The 21,612-nt window shown below is 38.9% G+C and overlaps 1 long non-coding RNA gene across 2 annotated transcripts in view; it reads right to left on the bottom strand.

Moving 5' to 3' along the window:
• Positions 1-20,473, bottom strand: part of LOC107315768 (uncharacterized) — a 31,688-nt gene extending 11,215 nt beyond the window's left edge. Inside the window, exon 1 of one of the 2 annotated variants that reach the window (XR_014943841.1) lies at positions 18,856-20,473. This is a non-coding gene — a long non-coding RNA (uncharacterized LOC107315768). The remainder of the gene's footprint in view (positions 1-18,855) is intronic. The other variant, XR_014943840.1, reaches the window with a different exon arrangement.
• Positions 20,474-21,612: the final 1,139 nt, after the last annotated feature.

Raw genomic sequence — 21,612 nt, 5'->3', positions numbered from 1 at the left:
TGCATAGCACCTTCTGCTTATTTGGGAATGAGCAGAGGACAGAAATGTGGCAATGCAGGCACGCAAAGCCACAAAGCCCCAGGGAACGTCAGCCCAGCACCCACGCAGGACTCAGGCATGAGCATACCTCACAGCCTGCCTTTGCTCTGCTGTTTTCAGGGTACATTTTGCACTCCCTATCTCCAGTCAAGTTATCAGCTGAAATCTGTCACCATCTCACCTTTGGTTACCTCACACAAGTGCTTGCAGGGTGTTGGTGCCAATTCTTTTTTATCCAGTGATAACTGAGCTGTAATTTCGGTCTTGCCAGAATAACTTGACACTGCTAGTAGCTGGAAACAAAAGCTACATGTTCTCATCCACGTGCCTGCTCTGCATGTCTGCTGCTGTTTTCCGCTCCACCTACCCTCCCCCATCTTGCGGTGCTCTGACCACTTGGTCACCTTCCTGAGCTATGCCCGAGATGCTGTGCATTGACTGCCGAGATAAGGTGTGGGAGCTGGAACAGCAGCACTGAGCAATCCATCACCACTGCTATACCTGCTGGAAACTAGTCATCAGCAATAAGAAAGGGGCATGACCGTCCGCTCTCCAGAGCAGCAGCGTGGCTCAGCACTGAATGCTAATGGCTTTGTGTAGGTCTCATTGTCCTCAGTGTTTGTTCTGAGATGCAAGAAATCTGCTTCCACAGGTAGCACTTTCAGCAAGACATATAAACAGACCATTTACTTAAGGAGTTATTCCTGCAGAGGGTGTGCAGGGAGAAGAGCCTACCTCTTGCTAGGAGTGCATTTCTGCAGCATACTGCTGCTGATATACAGCCACTACTGGTCTACTGTCTCTCGCAGGTTTTCTTCCATCAGTCCCACACAGATATCAGGACCCAAGGAAATGACCACAAGTTGTACCAGAGGAGGTTTGGATTTGCCATGAGGGAAAATGTTTTCTCTCAGAGAGTGGTCAGGCACTGGAATGGCTGCCCAGGGCGGTGGTGGAGTTGCCGTCCCATCCCTGGCAGTGTTCAAGAGGTGTCTGGATGAAGAGCTATGAGATCTGGTTTAGTGGCTTGTGGTAGCAACAGCAATGGGAGGATGTTTCAACTAGATGATCTTGAAGTCCTTTCCAACCTTGTGATTCTATGATTCCATATGTCATAGTCCCCATCAGCAGTGCAGCGTGAGGTCCAGAGACCTTTCCCATAAGGTCTGAGTCTTATGCTTTGATGGATACATTAGTTTTCCATTATCAGTCACTTCCATTTATCAGCCTTATCCGTTTAAATTTTCTCTGCTCATAACTAGGAAGAAGCTGAAATACTGCAGTGGGTTCACAGGTTTAGACTAGCTACCAGCTTTACAGTCCTGAGAAATGTTGACATAACCAAGTGACGTGTCACTCAAACACGTAAAACAGTTCTCTGTGAGAACTCTGAGTCTCTGCTTCAGATGAAGAGTTTTGCTTAAATAAGAGCAGGAAGGACAGCTCTATTGGTACAACTTGATGAAGGCTGTACTTTCAGGCTGCTGATCATTGAAGCTGCACAGGCCCTGGCCAGGCTCTCTGGCAATCCAGCAGAAGTGCTCACCTGCAGGCATTACCTTTCTAGCTCTGCCAGTGCTCCTCACCCAGATTTGTTAGAGGCTGATGCTGTTGTCCTTTGCAAGTAACTTAAAGCAATTGTTTGTTTCTTTCAGAGAAAGGACATAGGACATCTGAGCTGAGCCTCAAAGGAATTTTCCATGAAACTAAATTACAATAATTCAGTCTTTGGCTAACTTTGAAGTTGAGTAGTCACACTGAAGCAGTTGTGGGTTTTGTTCTTACCAAATATACAATGTGAGTTGTCCCTTAAAGTGGCTTCCTGAAATAGATCAGTGGCATTGCCTTCTTATTATTTTTGATAACTTTCCCACCTCTCCTTTGTCTTTAAAACCCAGGGATTTGGAGATATTCTGTGCCAGCACTGAAAACTATACTCAAAAGTACAACTCAACATTTCAAATCAATTATCTTCAGGAATTTTTAAAGGCAAATTTAGCTCAAGAGATGCAGAGGAAACTGGAAAGAAAAACTAGTCTTGTACGGAGGAAAAAGGAGAAGGAGGCATGTAAGGACAGCAGATGAGATAGAAGCAGAATATATTTTATTGACAATTATCTTATTATGAGGAATCTTGCCCTTTGGGGCAAAAGACACAAATATGCCATTTGGCATAACTAACTCTAACCTTGTACTCAAGATAACTCTTTTTCCACTCCAGTTTCAAGCAGGTGCTATAAAAAGCCACTCATAGGCACACACAAAGCAACGAAGAAAATAGAAGCAGGCATTATTTCAGACCATGAAAACAGAACAAGCGTCACATGCAGATGGCCTTCTTTCAAATCTGGCTTTCTTTCAAAGCGTGTCCGCACAACTATATATCTTCCAGAGCTACTGTGACAAGAGCTGAGAATGGATGGATGACTGTTTTACTGCAGGTTTTGATAGCAATTTCATGAGTTTAGGACTGTTTTGGAAAGACAAGTTTTTGAGTCTGCTTTCTAAATGTGCTTGAGATTAGTAAGTAACTTTAGCAACTCTGATATCTCCTTCAAAGATTATCGAGGCTGAAGGGGAATAAGTCATAAAGGAGAATTCAGCTCAGTTTATCGCCTCACATTTGTTTAGGGCAGGCATTTTAAGACAATTTTCAAAGCCAACTTCATAGCATGCATTTCAGTGATAAAGAGCTGTGATCAAAGAGAGTGAATATACTCCTGAGTGTGAAACTTCTACACTGACACAGCAAATAGCTTCTCACATTTGTTGGAAAGAAATAGGATCAGCAGGCAATAAACCTGACAAAATGTCTTTGATTTTTCTTTTACTAATTATTCAGTTTTGACTATTCACCACCCCATCTAATTTTCTCTTCTCCTTGCTGGGTTCCTGGTGTCCTAGGTGTACCTTCTACTCTCAGTTATTAATCTCCCTGCCTTGATGGGAAGTAGCTACATTCTGCCAATGTGGTACATTTTGTGTGAGTGACTCCACAGAAGAATTATGATGAATGCTATTCATATTAATCATCGTATTCTTGAATTATGGCAATTGAAGTAAGGCAATGTCTGGAGAAAAGAGGAGAAGAAGAATCATATCTACGTGATTAGCTGATGTAGCTCTACCAACACTTTACCAGCTCTACCAATACACTGAGGTTCCGGGGAGATCTCACTGTGGCCTTCCAGTACTTGAAAGAAGCACATAAACAGGGAGGGGGATGATTGTTTATGTGGGTGGATAGTGACAGGACAAAGGGGAATGGTTATAAACTAAGACAGGGGTAGTTTAGGTTAGATATTAGGAGGAAAATTTTCACTCAGAGGGTGGTGATGCAGTGGAACAGGTTGCCCAGAGAGGTTGTGGATGCCCCATCCCTGGAGGCATTCAAGGCCAGTCTGGATGTGGCTCTGGGCAGCCTGGTCTAGTAGTTGGTGACCCTGCACATAGCAGGGGGGTTGAAACTAAATGGTCATTTTGGTCATTTTCAACCCAGACAATTCCACGACTCTGCAATTCTATGAATACCCAGAAAGAGAAACAGCAGAGCTCTGGAATAACTAGGGTCTCCTATTTCTCTTAAGATTATATTTTTCTTCCTTCCAACATTTATGTCTGCTTATTCATTCAGTATACTAAGTAAAATTATGCCTTTTGCCAAACTTGTGTCACTTCCACTGAATCCAGTGGTAAATGAAGTTTTCAAACTAAAATATGTGTTCCTTATACATTGCAAAGAAGGGAAGTGTAACATGTTCATCAGCAGTTCATCTTGTGCTGTGCATGAGAGGTAAAGAAACTTCACCTGGTCTCACTCTTTAAATAATTGAATTGTGCTGTAACTTCTGATGGTTGGTGACTGCGGAACTGTACTTCTGGGAAAATAAGGCTGGTATGGATAGCAATAAATCTTACCAGCCTTTCTGATATATTTAGAAACATCAGATGAGCTGTCAGGTTCCTGTAGTTGACTCTGTGCTTGAAAATGTTTTATATTCAGTTTGGTGAAGGATGTGAGCTCTGCTCTAAGTCTTACTTTCTCTGGCTGTCACACCTACAGCAACAACACCATTATAAAGCAAACCGAGCATTTTACCTTCTAGAGGGCGATGCAGATTTTTGTGAGCACAGCATGCAGGCTCTTGTTCATCACTAATGAAAATGCATAGCTAATGGTGGTGACTACATTGAACAATACTATTTTCTAACTGAGAATTTGTTCTATCAAATTATGTTACTGTGCTTTTTGTATCTGCTGTGGTTTTCATAGAAAAAAAACAAACACAGGAGGTGTTACTTTCAGAGCGACTTACATACTTTTGGGAAGCAATTTACTGTGGCTTCACAAGCTTTGTTTCTATTGGGTGAGGATGTTTGAAAGCAAGAAGAGTGATCCATTGCGACTGTTGTAATTATTGTGATTTTTCTCACAATGAACTAGAGGTTTACATCAGAGTTTTTGATTGCTCCTATATTCATTAATGATAATTTTGCCATTATGATGTAACCCATTAAATGTAAGTATTTATACTAAGGCACTTTCATAGCCCCGCTTAGATCTCGAAAATAAAGAACTCTTAACAAATCTGTTAGCTGGATATGGCTGTTATTTTTCTCTAAGGGTTACCCTAGTGACTTATAATGTTCATTTAGACACCAGCAGCTTACCATCTAAGACAGGCTGGCACCCCAGCTTCCCTGAAAAATCAAGAAATCAAGAAAATCAGCTGATGTTTATTGGCCTTGCTATATTTGCACTTAACATAAGTACACTTACAATGTTGAAAGGCAGTTATGGCAAAGCTTAAAGTGGTTTTGGCCAATGCTATGCAATCTATTTCAACAAACGTATATGTATGACTTCCTCATGCTTTGATCAGTATAGTATATATATATATATATATGATCAGAATATATAAACTATCCCAGAGCTTTTTTTCTAGAAAAGCAATTATACAAAAATTGCTCTTCTAAGCACAAAATTACCTAAACTGATAACTGAAACAGGTTTCATATTTAATTTATGCATTTTTTTTCTGACTGGATTTTTTTAACTAAGCAAGTGCTATGAACAACATGTGTTCATCTTGTCTTAATTTCTAACTGAGGAGCTCCTTGATGAGCTGTACACCCTACTTCTACACTCAGATTTGACATCAAGTCATATCAAGTTATGGCAGAGACATAACTTAAATCAGGAGTCTCCTGGTAGAATCATTTGCAGGCTGTAAGAATTCTAAAGTTTAAATGTATTCATCCAAGTCCTCTATGGATGCCAGTTTGCAGTAGTTTTATGAAGTATGACTCAGAGCATATAATTAATCCCTAAAGCATATCAGACTTTTACAAGTTATCTAACAAATGGGACTCTGCAATAATGGTGAAATCATTTCATTTCCAAAAATGCAAGAACGATTTCAGCTGTAACTGTTCTTATGGGGGCACAGTAAAATACTCATTTCTGTGCTTGGGAAGGAATGCAGTAAAGACTGATGTACTCCTCTTCAAAGTAAGGAAAGAACTGTGAGATTCAACAATATCTATGTATGTAGATTATTTTAGACTTCCATAGTTAATTTCGTTTGTGATTTGTTAAATAGAGAGAAGAGCTGAAGATCTATTACCTTAATCATTAGCTAATGGGTGAAGACTGCTGAAGTTCTGGTACAGTTTTCACAGAATTACCTGTCTGCTTGAAGGTAACTACCCATATTGCTTTCCAAATCTGGTTCACTGAGTGTAAGAATGGCAGTGCAGTATCAGAATAAAAATTAATCTAAGTGATTTGCTGCCCACAACTGATAGCTTAGATGTTTAGCAATAAGCACTAGCTCATGGATTCACAATAACACATCTTGGGCTAACTACTGACAAGAGATAAATGTCCTGCTCTTCCTCTGAGATTCAGACCCCCAAGCTTCTGGATTCACAGACTCTTGCCTGTGTGTTTCTGGTGCTCATCCAGTCATGCAGCATGCAAACACACTGAAATGGCAGAAAATGCACTTAAAAACAGAAATTGAAAAAAAAAATAAATTAAAAAGGGCTTTTGTATTTGATGAGTTGAGCTGGCTTGCTCTATGATTAGTCAGATATGAGAGCCAGGCTGAGGATTCAGACACTTGGAGTCAATGAAGGTGGGAGGGAAAAGTAGAGGAATCTGGATAGGAGGAGGAACTGGAAATGGAAATAGTTAACCCAAAACTTATCATCTATGCAAGCTTTTGTTGTTGTTGTTGTTTCCTTTTCTTTACATAAGTGCATTACTTTCCACATATTTTCCTTGAGTTTCATTGGCTTTTTTATTACTTGGTCAATCAACATCCTGCAGTTCTTCTGTGGCAATTCACTGCAGTCAGCACTGTAAGCAGCATTAGATCTTAGTATTCAGAGCCTAGGAGGACCCTTAGAGTAACTGCCTTCCATTATGAAAACAGATCACGTAGTTCAATGCACTCTTTCCTACTCTTTAAGTACTCATCAGTCCTTGAAACCTTTCCCTCCAACTTGAGAGATCTGAAAGGCTTTTTGTATGGAGCATTGTTGCCACATTCTCAGATGACAGATGGACCACTTGGGCACTGATTTTGTCCATATGATGGATAAATTTACTAAGCAAAAGTCATGTTAATACAAATATCATATTCAGTATTAATTCCTTTCTTTTTTGATATCACTACATCTTTGTGGGAGTTGGTAATTTTTCTGTGGTTTTTATGTAGGAACAGAGAGCCGTTGTTAACCATTGGGGCCATACTGCCATCTTCCATTCATCCAGCACTTTGTTGATGCTGTGCTATATACATCACACATCATGGAAACTCCTCAGATAATAAGCTTTATGCTCTTGAATAAATATCATCTGTTCCAGGTAATTTTCATTGTTCACTTTTTTTGTTTCAAGCTATCCAGTATTGATTCTTTGAGTCAGTCCTTTCTGATGAAGAGCGTCTCTACTGTGTAAAATTCAGAGGCAGTCAGGGCCATTAGATACTTCTAAAAATCTCTGAGATTATCAGTATTTCCAGTCAAAAAACATTAAACAAATAGTCACTGTGACAGGCAAAAAACTCCTCTGAACAGGCAGTGCACATTTGAGTACATGCATGTGCAGGGTGAATGTTCAAACATCCCGGCTGGAGAAAGACTTTGGGAATGGGGGAGACCTGTAGAGACAAATGCTGGGGGATGCCCAGGACCTTGGCTGATAACACCAGAGACAGACAATGGCAAGCAGCTGCAAAGCATGAACTTGACTTGCTGCCTGACCTTCCCAGATCAGAAAGAACTTCCCATCTAGGAAGGGAAATCAAGACCTGAGGAAGACAGTGCTTGTGGGACAGCAGGCAAGCATGTGAAATAGCTAGGTAGGACGAGACTCTAACCTTGAAGGTTCTTAAATAGACTCCACTATTCAAACTCATATGAGTTCTGATTTATTCTGCATTGCATGAGTCAGGCCCACTATTTATTTATTTTATAACAGATAACAGTAAATTCAGGTTTCATTCTCCTCTTTAAGCTAAGAGTCTTTAAGTGTACTTTCAATGTTTTGAAATATTGCTTCTCAATTAGAAATATATCTATTATTATTTTGAGAAACGTTGTATGTTTCCCTATTTACCTAATTCTTATAACTGGAGAATAAATGAAAAACTTCATTAATATGCATCTTACCCTAGAAGTTAAAGAACCATTAATACTGGGCAATGAATACAATTATAAATGCAATCAGAACTGGTGTTGCAATTATTTAAGCTGAAAGTGATTTCCTGGGGTAAGAGTACATCTAATTGAGCCCTGTTTTAAATCCAGTATGTTTTATTCTATGCCATTAACTCTCAATTTGTAAGTCAAACTTACATTTATTCTACAGCAAAACTAGTCTTTAGAAACCAGTACTTCATTTTCCTGATCAAAAGTATGTATAAGACTACAGGGGCTGAACAACCCCAGCTCTCTCAGTGTGTTTTCATAGTATAGGTATTCCATCCCTTGGATCATTTCTGTCGCCCTTTGGACATTCTCCAGAAGGTCCCACGCTTTTCATGTCCCTGAACTCCTGAACTTCTAAGCAGAAGTAAGAGGAGCAAAAGCCCTCCCAGAGTAAAACTGGACTGAGTCTGAGGCCCCCTCACAAGGCTGAATGTGTACACAAGTCTCTGGGGCCTGATGACATGCATCCCGTGGTTCTGAAGGAAATGGCTGATGTGGTATTTGAAATATCATGGCTGTCAGGTGAAGACTCCAGTGACTGGAAAAAGGGAAACATTACTCCCATTTTCAAGAAAGGGAAAAAGGAAGATCTGGGGAGCTACAGGCTGTTAAGCTTCATATCTGTGCCTGGGAAGATCATGAAGCAGATCCTCCTAGAAGTGATGTTAAGGCACATGTGGGATGAGGATGTGATCCAGGACAGCCAGCATGGCTTCAGCAAAGGCAGATCACACCTGACCAATCTAGTGGTCTTTTATGATGGAATGATGGCACTGGTGGACAAAGGAAGAGCAACTGATGTCATCTACCTTGTGCAAGTCCTTTGAAATGGTCTGGCACCACATTCCTGTCTCTAAATTGGAGAGAGATGGATTTGAAGGCTGGACTATTTGGTGGGTAAAGAATAGGTTGGATTGTCATAGCCAGTGCATTGTTTTCAATGGCTCTATGTTCATGTGGAGGCAAGTCACAAGTGGTGTTTCCATGGGTCCAACATGGGACCAGCACTCTTCAACATCTTTATCAATGACATAGATGATAGTGGAATTGAGCGCACCCTCAGCAAGTTTGCTGATGACACCAAGCTGAGTGGTGCAGCTGACACAATAGAAGGGAGGGATGCCATTCAGAGACACCTGGACAGGCTCGAAAAGTGGGCCCATGAGAACCTAGGGAGGTTCAGCAAGACTAACTGCAAGGCACTGCACTTGCATCAAGGTAATCATAGAATCATAGAATGGTTTGGGTTGGACGGGATCATTAAGTTCCAACACCCCTGACACAGGTCTGTAGTTCCCAGGGTCCTCCTTCCTCCCTTTCCTGTAAATGAGAGGGATGTTTCTTCTTTTTCAATCTCCAGGGACTTTGCCTGGCTGCCACAATCACAGATATGAATACAGACTGGGAGAAGAACTTATTGAGAGCAGCCCTGTGTAGAAGGACTTAGGAGTTTTGATGAACAAAAAGCTGGACATGAGCCAGCGGTGTACACTTGCAGCCTAGAAGGCCAACAGTATCCCTGGCTGCCTCAAAAGAGGGGTGGCCAGCAGTGGCTCATGTCCAGCTTACCATCCACCAGTACACCCACTCCCTTTTTGGCAGGGCTATGCTCTATCCTTACATCGCCCAACTTATGATCCAGGTGCAAGATCTTGCAATGGGATTTGTTGTTTCAGAACATGAGGTTCTTAAGCAGGTCAGGAGCTATTTCATTACTAACTCTTGAGTTGGGTTCTTGCAGTACTCAGTCCTTAATCCTGCTATCCAGCATGTTGATGAAGGGAGGTTCTGTGTCCTAGCCAGCCAGCTTCAGAAAAGGAATTTTGTAGGAGCTGTTCCTAAGCCTGACTCATAGGCACCTGACATACCTGTGGGTACCCAGAGGTATAGACAACTTGAGAGCATCAGCTATTTTGTTCAGATAAAGCTAAACTGGAATGACAGTTTGATTTGTTAGTTAATTACCAGCATTTTGCTTTTTTCTTGGAACATTGTTAGAGTTTGGTTCATACTGACCTGCAGAAACTGCCTACTCACTTATTTATCTCTTCTAGTCAGCAACATAATGAATAGCAGCCAACATCACTGTAATGGCTTTGCAGATACCTTTAAACCTGATGCCAAGCCATATATTAAGATTCCTCTGTGGAAATCAGAATTTGATAATAGTAGGCAACTTCAGTTTTATGGTTTGAGGTGTAATAATAATCGATACCTGGGATCCAGGCAGGTTCAGGATGATGATAAAATACTGATGTTAACTGTGAGAATGCCTGATCATCGTCACAAATTATCTTTAGATTGGGGTGGATTCCCTGTAAAGTAGAAATGTTCAAATCAAGGCTGCTTCTAGAAGTATGTACTTACTTCAGTCTCAACAGAAATCTTTACAGGAAAGAGAGATAGTAGGGATCATATTGTATTATTGCAGTTTTCTCTTTTGGTCTTAAAAGTCCATACATTTTATTTCTTTGAATGGAAATGTTTTCATTTTGAATTATTTATCAGTTTGCATTTTTATGTTCTTTTTCCATATATTCATTGCATAATAGAAGAAAAAGTAAAATAAAATAAAATAAAATAAGATAAAATAAAATAAAATAAAATAAAATAAAATAAAATAAAATAAAATAAACAAAATAAAATAAAATAAAATAATAAAATAAAATAAAATAAAATAAAATAAAATAAAATAAAATAAAATAAAATAAAATAAAATAAAATAAAATAAAATAAAATAAAATAAAAGTTTTGTACCCTTATATTTGAAGGGCAGAAAAAAATCCCCATCTTTTCAAGTCATCTTTCATCTCTTATGAATTGCTGACAAGGACAGATTATCTCCCCCCTAAGCAGATGCTGAGCTCAGGTAGTCCACATCTCATTGTAACACTTACATGCCTGAGTGCACAGACAAAAGACTGAATTTGTACTGGATTAGGTTTTCTGTTTTGCTTTGGTGTTCTTCCTGTATAGCAAGATAAGTAGAAAGAGTAGTAAATAAAACAAAATTAGTATGAATGCCAAGGTGAAGATATACTTATCAAGCAATCTGAACATACTAAGACACAATGCGCTGTGACTAAGAGTTTTCTTCAGTTCCAGGTCCCTTTCAGTTATAAGCAGGCATGCCAAAATCCAAATTACAACTCTGGTATTTTCAATACACTCAGATACTTTTTCCTCTTTCTCATTTCTCTGAACTTGTGTCTAGTTCTGCAGTTCTAAAGGAAGTCCTAATTTCTCTTTTGTTTTGTGTGGCAGGTATCCACACAGATTTCACATCAAGTAAGTACCTTCACTATTAATCTTTCCAAAACCACTCCTGAACTTCTATGGAAAGATTGTACAGGATTGTACAAGGTACTGCTTCTGTACTTTCTCTGTCATTGTTTTCTGATACCGTTAAATGCATCCTTTCTCATTAATTTTATGTTCACAGTGGTCATTTCCTTGCCTTCCAGGTGTAATGCATCTGGAATGCCACTTTGACATTTTAGCTTGGTCCTAGTTCAGGACCTAAACTCCCATTAGAACTCTCTAAAGAGCTGTATTTTTCTTTAACACCAATAATAAATATCATTAGGTTGACTGTAGTTAAAGTTACATCCTAAAACTTTACTCTTTCAAGCAAATGTTCATAATGCAAGATCTAATCAATAGTTTCAGCATTAAGATGACGTGGCTTCCCTTTTCCTTTTTTGCTGGGAGACTAATGAAAATACCGTGCTATGCTTCCAGCCTTTTTTCACACACTGAATAAAAAGTGAGGAAGTGTCCATGAATGCAGATTTTCATGCAGGTAGTTTCCAGCAGCCTGGGTGTCCAAATAGCTGTTTTCTCAGTTCCCCTCTCATGGCTTTTGCAGAAAATACATTATTCTGAAGATTAAGATTTGGGTGAGGGAAAATGAGAAGTCCCTAAATCATTGTTTCCCTGCAGTCAGCACTGCTGGCTGGGGAGCATGAAATATGCTTACTTGAGAATTTATTGTAAAGGGGTAGAACCAACCAACTTATTTTCTGTCAATGACTGCAAGCCTCCAATTTCTCTCTTTTTCCTGCCTTCCCTACCTGCTAATAGTTTGTTAATTGCTTGTTAATTACTTTACTGGCTGCACCAGTAGAAGAAGATAACATTTTTGCTTGATTTCTTATATCCTCTTCAAATTTCTTCTTCAATTGTCCCTGGTGTGGGAATTTACAACTTTCAAATTAAAAGTTACTTATATACAAAGGAAGATTTGAAGAGAAAAAAAAAAAAAAAAAAGCACTGATCTTAGAGGTGCTTTGGTACTTTCTCTTTTTAAATTACAGCCTAAAGGAAATCATTTCTTCACCTATTGCATCTAGGAAGCATTGTAGTCAGAGGGTGGGTGGGATCATTGTGTCTTCTGGGATTGCCTGTTAGTGATTAGTTACTGTCTCCCATCTCTTAGAAAGACAAATTTTATAGGGCTGTGTGGTTATAAATTCAAATATTATAGGCTTGTTACTTGTGAGTTATAGAAGCTGTATGGTATAAAAGCAGATACAAAGCAAGACTATAACTTAAAGGCATTCATTCATTCAAATGGATCATATGTAGTAAGTAATTTCAGAGCCTGCACTAAATATGTCTTCACTGTGTTCACGGTTAGATCAGACACTTCCATGATTTTCTCCCCACTTCTTCTATTTACATAGAATCTCATGCAAATGAGTCAATTAATCCCCCTCCAGGAAGTCCAGGAGCTGAGGAGTCCACATTCCAGGTGGTTGCTCTCTACAAAGTGATTATGAAGTGACAAGAACACAATTTTCCAATGCTCTTCCTACAAGCCACTCAGAAATACAGATAGCATTTAACCCAGTTAATAAGCATATCTGCTCCTGGGGTTATAGAAACAGCCTTCAAAGGGAGAAAGGACAGCTATTTAGCCAAAGCTTTGTAAAGAGTATGTTTCTTGCCTATATTCTACTTTGACGGTGCTGTACATCTAAGATAACATAGGTACTAGGTTTCTGCTTGAAATAGCAGTTCCTTCCTAAAGCTTTAGTTCTCTTCTCTAGAAGCACATAACTTTTCAACTTAGTTGTAATATTTTGAAAAGGAAGTCTTAGAAATAAAAGAACTGCATTTACAAAAAAGTAACTGAAAGCCAGTAATTCAGAGGGGCTGCCACCCTCCTCTGGTAAAATTTACCAGTAAATTGACTGAGCCTGGGCTTTGGTGTGGAGGGGGAGCTATTCACAGTTTCTTGATAATTGGAAGCTGGGAAGGCATATGTTTGATGGAACATCCGCTGTAGCAATTTAATGGTAAGTTTGTTCTCTTGAAAAGAACCAAAAGCTTGGGAGAATGTATCTACAGGCACTGTATCCTGCTTCACTACATATTTACCTGTCTTATACCACAGAATTGCTCAGAGATTTAATGCATAAGTCTAGAATCATAGAATCATCATAGAATCATAGAATAACCTGGCTGAAAAGGACCTCAGAGGTCATTTAGTTTGACCCCCTGCTATGTACAGGGCTGCTAGCCCCTAGACCAGGCTGCCAGAGTCACATCTAGCCTGGTCTTGAATGCCTCCAAGGACAGGGCAACAACCTCTCTGGGAAACTTGCTCCAGCAGGTCACCACTCCCTGTCTTAGTTTAAAACCATCCCCCCTTATCTTATCACTATCCACCCTCATAATTAGTCATTCCCACTCCTGTTTGTATGCTCCTTTCAAGTACTGGAAAGTCACGATGAGGTCACCCCAGAGCCTTCTCTTCTCCAAGCTAAACAATCCCAGTTCCCTCAACCTTTCCTCATAGGAGAGGTGCTCCAGCCCTCTGATCATCTTAGTGGACCACCTCTGGACCCATTCCAAGAGCTCTGCATCTTTCTTGGGCTGGGGGTGCCAGACCTTGTAATTCACTTTGTGATAGTTGCTATAAGGTCCCATTTGTTTAATAATTCCATAGTCTGTAGAGTATAAAACTGTTCAAAAGAAAAAAAAAAAAAATCCCTTATGGAGTTAAAATAATAAGTCAGATTTTCAGAGTATTACATTTTTCTTCTATTTTAATTTAGAATGATTATCCTATTCCCTATACATGTTGCATATGTATTCTAAATGCTTCTTAACTGTGTGAAGTGCTTTGCCTACATAATTTCTGAGATGAAGAATGAACAGATGCTGTAAGCAACTGATAAAGAAAACTTCATTTAAGGTTCATTTGTATTGTTTGTGTCATTCCGACAAATTGCTTAGCATTCACCTTAAAATTCCAACTGGAATACAAACTAAGTACAAGTGTAGCAGCAATGAAGTATTAGGCTTTCTTGCTCTATAAATTTTTTTGTATCAAAAACCCTACAACTGCGTGTACTTAAAAAGAATTTCTTCATGTAATTCTTTAAAAATTAATATTTTACTGAAAGAAGCAGAGTAGAATGAACATTTAATACAGATTTTGGTTACGGGCTGTAACATAAGATGCAGTATTCCCAAGTGATTTACAACATAAGTAATCTGAGCTAACAAACATTATTGTAATTCCTTACATTTACATAGAGGTGTTCTGGAGCAATTGATCCCATAGCGGTATACATTATTGTATCCCACACTGCATTAGAAATGTGCATACGTATCAAAATGCTAATGTAAGTAGCAGATAAAATGCTTTAAGAGTAAGATTTCTACCACTGCAGTAAGGGAGTCGGAAGCTAAAGATCTGCCTGGAAAAATAATTACAGGTAAAAAAATTATATTGGTATTGTTTTGTCATCACTTAGGATCTCCTTGAGTCCATCACTGCAAGATTAATCTCCCTTTACTCTATTTTGAACAGCTCACCTAGTCAGGCACAGGCCCTCAGCAGTGTACAGACAGAGATGCACCTGGGAAGTGATTTACCTCAGCTGCTGTCACAGAATGAGGTATGGTCCAGGAGAGCCTCTCTTTCCTTCCCACTAAGGATTGTTACAGTTTAGTTAGAACATGCCACCTCAGTTTTGGAAGTCTATGAGGTAGTAAGAGTGACCTATTTTCTGACTGGTTCACAAATAAAGAAATCTTGTCCATTTTGTCAGTTTTAAGTACAAATCTTCACATACAGAAAAGACTTCATAAAAGTAGCACAAATCAGAGTATGTGGAGTTTGACTTGTTCAAAGGGTCTCCTAGACACTCATTCAAGGAGAAAACATCATTTGCTAAAAATGCAAGTACAGATTCTGTGGCCCATTGAACCTATTTTCTAGAATAGAAAGAAGAACTTAAGAAACAAGACTTACCTCTGTATTTCTTCATTTTTCCATAAATAGAAATTAGAAAAGGAGAGAGGAGAGGAGAGGAGAGGAGAGGAGAGGAGAGGAGAGGAGAGGAGAGGAGAGGAGAGGAGAGGAGAGGAGAGGAGAGGAGAGGAGAGGAGAGGAGAGGAGAGGAGAGGAGAGGAGAGGAGAGGAGAGGAGAGGAGAGGAGAGGAGAGGAGAGGAGAGGAGAGGAGAGGAGAGGAGAGGAGAGGAGAGGAGAGGAGAGGAGAAGGAAAAAAATGAAATTATGATCGAGCTTTGAAGCCTTTGTCTGATCTGCTTTCTTCTCATTTTGCTCTTCTATTCAATGCTCATAGATCTCTGTATTGGAGAGCTCATACCATCCACAAAAGAAAACAAAGAAGTGTATTGATAGCACTGCTGAGACAGATAGCATCTCTAAAGGGAAGAAGGCCAGCAGAGGAGTCAACAGCAAAATGATTTTACAAGGCACTTAAAAAAAATATTGATATTTAATTTTGAAATATCCCTCCTAAACCAATGTAAAATGCTGAAACAGAACCTTTGTCAACAGAGCTGTTCACATTAGAAAGCTTTCCAGAGAGTGCAGTAAAACAGATGAGCTGGTAGCCTTTGCTCCTGGAGGTGAATAACTTACAGTCATTGTATGAGTCATGGAGACAGGCAGATACAAATATGCTTGTTAGCTCAAAGGAAAAGAAAATGTTCTGCGCTGAAGATCAGCAATCTCATCAGGCCACCACCCTGCCACATCTTGTATACATTCCTAACTCCATACAGATAAATAGGTCATTTGGGAGCAATGGACTCCAAAGAATTACAGAATTGGAGTGAAGGACATGCACTGCCTTACTGCTGATTTTTTTCATTACTCTAAAAGAGAGTTCAAGGGCTCAGGTTTACATTTAGATATACTATATCTAATTCAAAATTGAAATTCTACAGTAATGTAGTTGCAGCTTAGTGAAGGTTTGTTCATCCTTTCACAGACAGTGGAGCGCAGAGAGCCCTTTAGGACAAGAGTTAGTTGCTTATTTTCTGTCCTCTAAGAGGAGGTGTTTTGTCTTCTCAGAGTGAAGTCTTACATTCCCACCAGGGAGTAGAGCAGAGAAAATGAACAAGCAAAGACTGATGGACTGTTCTTCCAATTTATCTCCTTGCTTTTGTAATCCATGCATACCTTTGACCTCCCGAGCTTCCAAAAGCAGAAATTTTTCGAGTGCAGTATGTGTAAATACTCTTCCTTTTATGTGTGGTCTTTAAAAAATAAAAAATAAAAATAAAAATAATAAAAATAATAAAAATAAAAATACACTGGATAAACTCCTATGGTGTGATCAGAGCTATAGAATTATTTAAAAGAGTCTAGCTTGGATACTGGAATATCTACTTCTTACTCATGCTCTACATTGTATACACATGCACATATACCTAAAAGCTTGTGTGATACTGTGACGCTATTCCTAAGACAGGTTAAGAGGTCCATAGGAAAGGCATTAGAGTTGTTCTCTGAGGATTAGTCTGACTACCTGGCAATTGCCTTAAGTGAAAGCATAGAAATAACAAGAGACAGTAGTAGCTTATACGAAGAGGTTGTCTTGTTCTTTTCAAATGTCTCTTTTTCTTTTTTCGTTTTTGTTTACATTTCTGAAATGTACAGACATAAGATTAGATCTCTTTCCAGAATCAGAATATCGCTTCTTTCTTCCAATTCCTTTGTTCTTTGGAGACAGTGAACTGACTCTGCAATCAGCCAGTGTCTAACAAAAGCAAGGCACAGTAACATAACAGAAACAGTCTTTTTTACTTTGCCATTTATTTAATCCCTTGAGCACTATATAGAAGATCTCAAATAGGCTGACTTGCATTCTCACCCTTCCAATATGCCATATATGCCCTAGAAATGTTGTGAGATTTACTGTTACACCACTGATGATGAGAAATACACTGTAAGCTTGACTTCTAGAGACTGAATGACTTGCTGAACTGATTTTTTCTCTTTATAACACTTCCTATCTTTTTAAAGGGATCTCCTTGACATTTCACACTCCTCAAAAAAATGTGCACCTGACTGAAATAACCAGGGCTTCTGTCACTGCTAATGGCAAAATGAAACAAAAATGAAACAAAACCTCAGCTTCTGCTTACTCTGAGTAAAAAATTTCTTTGCACCATTTTCATGCGCTTTTCTTTTCACCGACTATAGTGAGGAAGTGGTAGTCAAAAAACATCTTCATACTAAATTCCAGAAAATATTTCCTCGTGTTCTTATCTTAATCAAAAAGCTTTGAATTTCATCAGTGCTCTTTTGTCTTTACTGAACTGGCAAAGGAGAAGTGGATTTTTAAGATGAACACTGATCTCAGTCTGAGCCAGGCAGAGGCTACTGTCTCTTTGAAATATCTCTCGTAATGATTCTAATCAGCCACAGATGATTATTTTAATTCAGTGTAGACTTTTGAAATAAAAAAGAAGAGGTGATGAAGCTCTTTTGTTTTCTAGGTGTCTTCAACTTGCTAAACTTAACCATATATTACTTATATTGACCTTTCTTTCCTTCACATCAGGAAAAGGGTGAACCTACTGGATTCATCTCCTGCAACCTGATGAGGTCACCTACAATTCTAACAGATTGTAGGATCTAGATAATTATATGAATTCCCTCTTTAATGGTCAAACACAGATGACTGACCCCACTGACACTAGTTGACAAAAACTCACAGTGAAAATGCTGGAGTAGAAATAAAGTGATTTCTATGCTGTAGATCCCTCCCTGTGCCTGAGGGAAATGGGAAAAACTATGCACATGGATAAAGAATGAAATTACTTTCTGGCTATCATGGAGTTCTGTATTCTAAGGTACTTTTCAAAGACTGACTAGAACTCATGCATTTTTACACATGCCATTATATAGAATTTGACCAGGACTGCTGAACTATAACCAGAGATTGCTATTAACAGAAGAAAATTCTTGCAACACATCAAAAGACATTTAAATAAATCATGGCCATTTGCTCACTAAAAATACAAGTTTTTGTTCAGAAGATATAAAGAATCTTGAGTGAATAACTGACAGACATTTAGGGCAGAGCAAAATTTAATCCAGCCTTCAGTAGAAGGTACATTAATTAACAGATTACAGACATAGTACTAATCAGATTATATGCCCCATATATCCCCAAATATGCTTGTGTATGAAGGTAGTGAAAATATTCAATTGTTCAAGTGTCTCTCCATATTTATGCTAAAAAGCCCGCTTCTGATGGTATAGCTACAAAATGGCTTACAGCTTCTCCTGAGAAGGAAGTCAGTGTTTGCTGGATACAAGCTTGCTGCTGCATTCTTTGTTTGTGACAGATAACCAAAGCTGTCACAAAAACACAAAAGCATAAGTCCTTTTGGTTTGGGGTCAGACTACAGAATGGCCCTATACATTGGTCTCTAGCTAACTTTTCTTACATCAGGATGAAGAAATGAGTCTAGCAATTGTTTCATGTCTCAACTATTCTCACTCTCTCAGAACAGGACACTGCTCTGCTTGTGATTTTTTTTTTCTTTTTTGGGGGGATTTGTTTGTTTGATTTGTTCTTGTGTTTTTGTTTTTTCCCATATATATATATATATATATATATAAGTCCTTTCTCAGCCATAGCACTCTGCGTATTATGAGCACAGAAACAACAGTAAGAATTATGTGAAAAATTTATTTCCTTTACTCTCTTCTTGCAATTACATTTTCACTGCTTCAATAAACAGTAAAATCATTCCTTTCACACATCATTACTATTGAAAAGATTAAAATAGACTGGCTATCAGAAAAATAAAAGTACCTCAAACCAAGGAGAATGTTCTGCATGTACCCATCCTCCCCAAATTCCAGCATGTGGCCCCTCCTTGCAGAGAAGTCTCTGTATCTTTCCAGAAGACAGGATGTAGTCTCCCTCCTTCTGCCCAAGCAGCCATGGATGTGTTGAAATATGAGCAATGAAAGGCAAAAAAGGATCATTAAAACCAAGAGAAAGCAAAACAAAATACAAAATAAAACAAAACTAGCAGTACATAGAGAAAAAAAAAAGAAACAACATGAAAGCTCTTTGCCTGTAATCTATCAACAGCTCCGGAAAATCAAGCAGTCTCTAATCTGATATCCAGAACAAGAGAAGAGGCTAGGAAGGGCCGATATTTCAGTGCCTGAGCCATTTTTTAGTTTAGTTGTGCCTGCGCTATTACACAGAAGAATGTGTTATGATTTGTACTGGGGAGTGATAGTTCATTATCCCAAAGAATGTGTTGGACAGCTTCATTACACAGACAATGGATTCACATAGCTGCTGCCTACCTTTGTGAGGCGAGTTTTAAGAGCAGTCTATTGCTTCCTGGACATTTGACGAAAATATATTTAGACACTTTTCTCTAAACACAGGTTTATTTGATAGGTTCCATGTCCTAATTATAACATTTCACTGCACAATAAATTGAACTCAAGAAAGAGCTATTATCCGTGGTCTGCTCAGCACTCGGTACAGTGGGGTCATTTCCCTGATTGAGGCCTTGCTGCTCCATTACGATGCAAATTATTTTAGAATAATAATAGGAAAACTATTTCTTGTTGATTGTAATGTTTAAGCTATTTTGTAAGCAATATATGATAGCTTGCATTGTGTCTTATACAGAGCAAAATTGCAATGGTTTCTTTCTTATGCACAATGCTACACGAGGCACGGTGTTTTTCTTGAGCCTCTGGAGTCTTTGTGTGTTCATCCACATTGCATTACAAACACTCATTTGCTAAAATAACCTTAGGTATGTCATCCAGAGCTATGTCCTTGGCAATCTCACATTACTGCTGAAAGCTCCAAGTCTATTCTGGCAATCTTTGATTTTGCTCAGTAAGTTCCTCAGTTTGCAGTGTTGTTGCTAGTTAGCCAGCAAATGATCTCCAGCAGTATTAACCAGAAAACCCATGCTGCACACAAGAGATTCTTTAGCAGTATGCAACTGACCTTCACTGGCCCAAGTCAAAGCCACACAGGAACGAGTTGTTGGGTAATCTCTGCTGTGTCTCACATTCTGTCTGTCTCATTTACTTTACTCCCTTTAAAGTCAGGTAGATAACATTAAGAGGTGGAAATTTTCCCCTGACTCCATCTGAATATCAAGGACAGCCCTTAGACCCCCAGGGAACAGACAAGTATGTGAGCTGAACATGCTGCTTGATGCAATTTGTCTTCGTGAAAACACTTGTCAAAAGTAAACACCTGCTAAAAGCTGTTTGCGTCTGCTGTAATTCCACTGCTTTACACGCCATATTAAAAACATAATTAAGGAGCTCATGTCATGTGTCATTTCTACACACTACTTTGTTTTTGTAGATCATATCTTACTTATGCTGCTGTCCCCCTGTATTCACTAAACCTGCAATATTCAGAAACCGAACCATTACTGTGCTATGCTAGGCTAAGATAAGCTAGATTAAAGCAGGACAGGATAGGGTAAGATAGGAAAGGATAGGATGGGATAGGATAGGACAGATATGGTAGGGTAGGGTAGGGTAAGGTAGAGTAGGGTAGGGTAGGGTAGGGTAGGGTAGGGTAGGGTAGGGTAGGGTAGGGTAGGGTAGGGTAGGGTAGGGTAGGGTAGGGTAGAGTAGGACAGGACAGGATAGGATAGAATGGGATGGGATGGATTGGGATTGGGATGGGATGGGATGGGATGGGATGGGATAGGATAGGATAGGATAGGATAGGATAGGATAGGATAGGATAGGATAGGATAGGATAGGATGGGATGGGATGGGATGGGATGGGATGGGATGGGATGGGATGGGATGGGATGGGATGGGATGGGATGGGATGGGATGGGATGGGATGGGATAGGACAGAAGAGAATTTTTAAGGCTGCTTGAATTAGTTGATAGGGTTTTTTTGGACTTTGAGGCCTTCTTTTTCAGCATGTTGGTAACTTGACACATTTTGCTATATTTAGAATAAGTTTAGGAAATGAAGATGAGCCACAAATCTATAGTTAAAATCATAGTATTTTGTTTTTTTTATCTTAACCATCATGACCAGGTTTGCTTACTTTTGTGACCACAGAATCTCCTATTGTGGATGTGTAATTAAATGTTATTTAAATTCTGTCTCCAGGTAGCTAGGGATTACATCAGAAACAATCACTACACAGTGCCATGTTCATGTTACTCTTCAGGTTTAAATGTCAGATTGATAGGAAAGACACATGAAATAACCGAGTCATTCAGTTTTTTAGGTTATTGAGATAAACACAATTGATTTTAATTTTAATATTCCTGTTTTCAGAAGGTATAACAGTGTTTTCCTAAAAGCAGTTCCTTGGGAAATTATATATTTACATTGGATTTTATTTCTATGCAGTTGTTTGAGTTAAAGTTCTTAAATGTTTTACCTTGTATTTCTGTACTCAGAAGTGCTAGCTATTTAAACATGACTTGTGCTGTGAATTTTGTGGGCCTCACAAGAACTACAACTGTGTTGTAACAACTTATTTCTTAGCTTTTTGTTATATATATCTGAACACTCTAAAATAGCTTAATACACATCTAAAAACCT

This window comes from Coturnix japonica, chromosome 1 (genome assembly GCF_054131305.1).
Source record: "Coturnix japonica strain WE chromosome 1, WE-NBRP24, whole genome shotgun sequence".
NCBI lineage: Eukaryota > Metazoa > Chordata > Aves > Galliformes > Phasianidae > Coturnix > Coturnix japonica.
The sequence above is the reverse complement of the archived record's forward strand: the minus strand, read 5'-3'. Positions and strand labels throughout refer to the sequence as shown.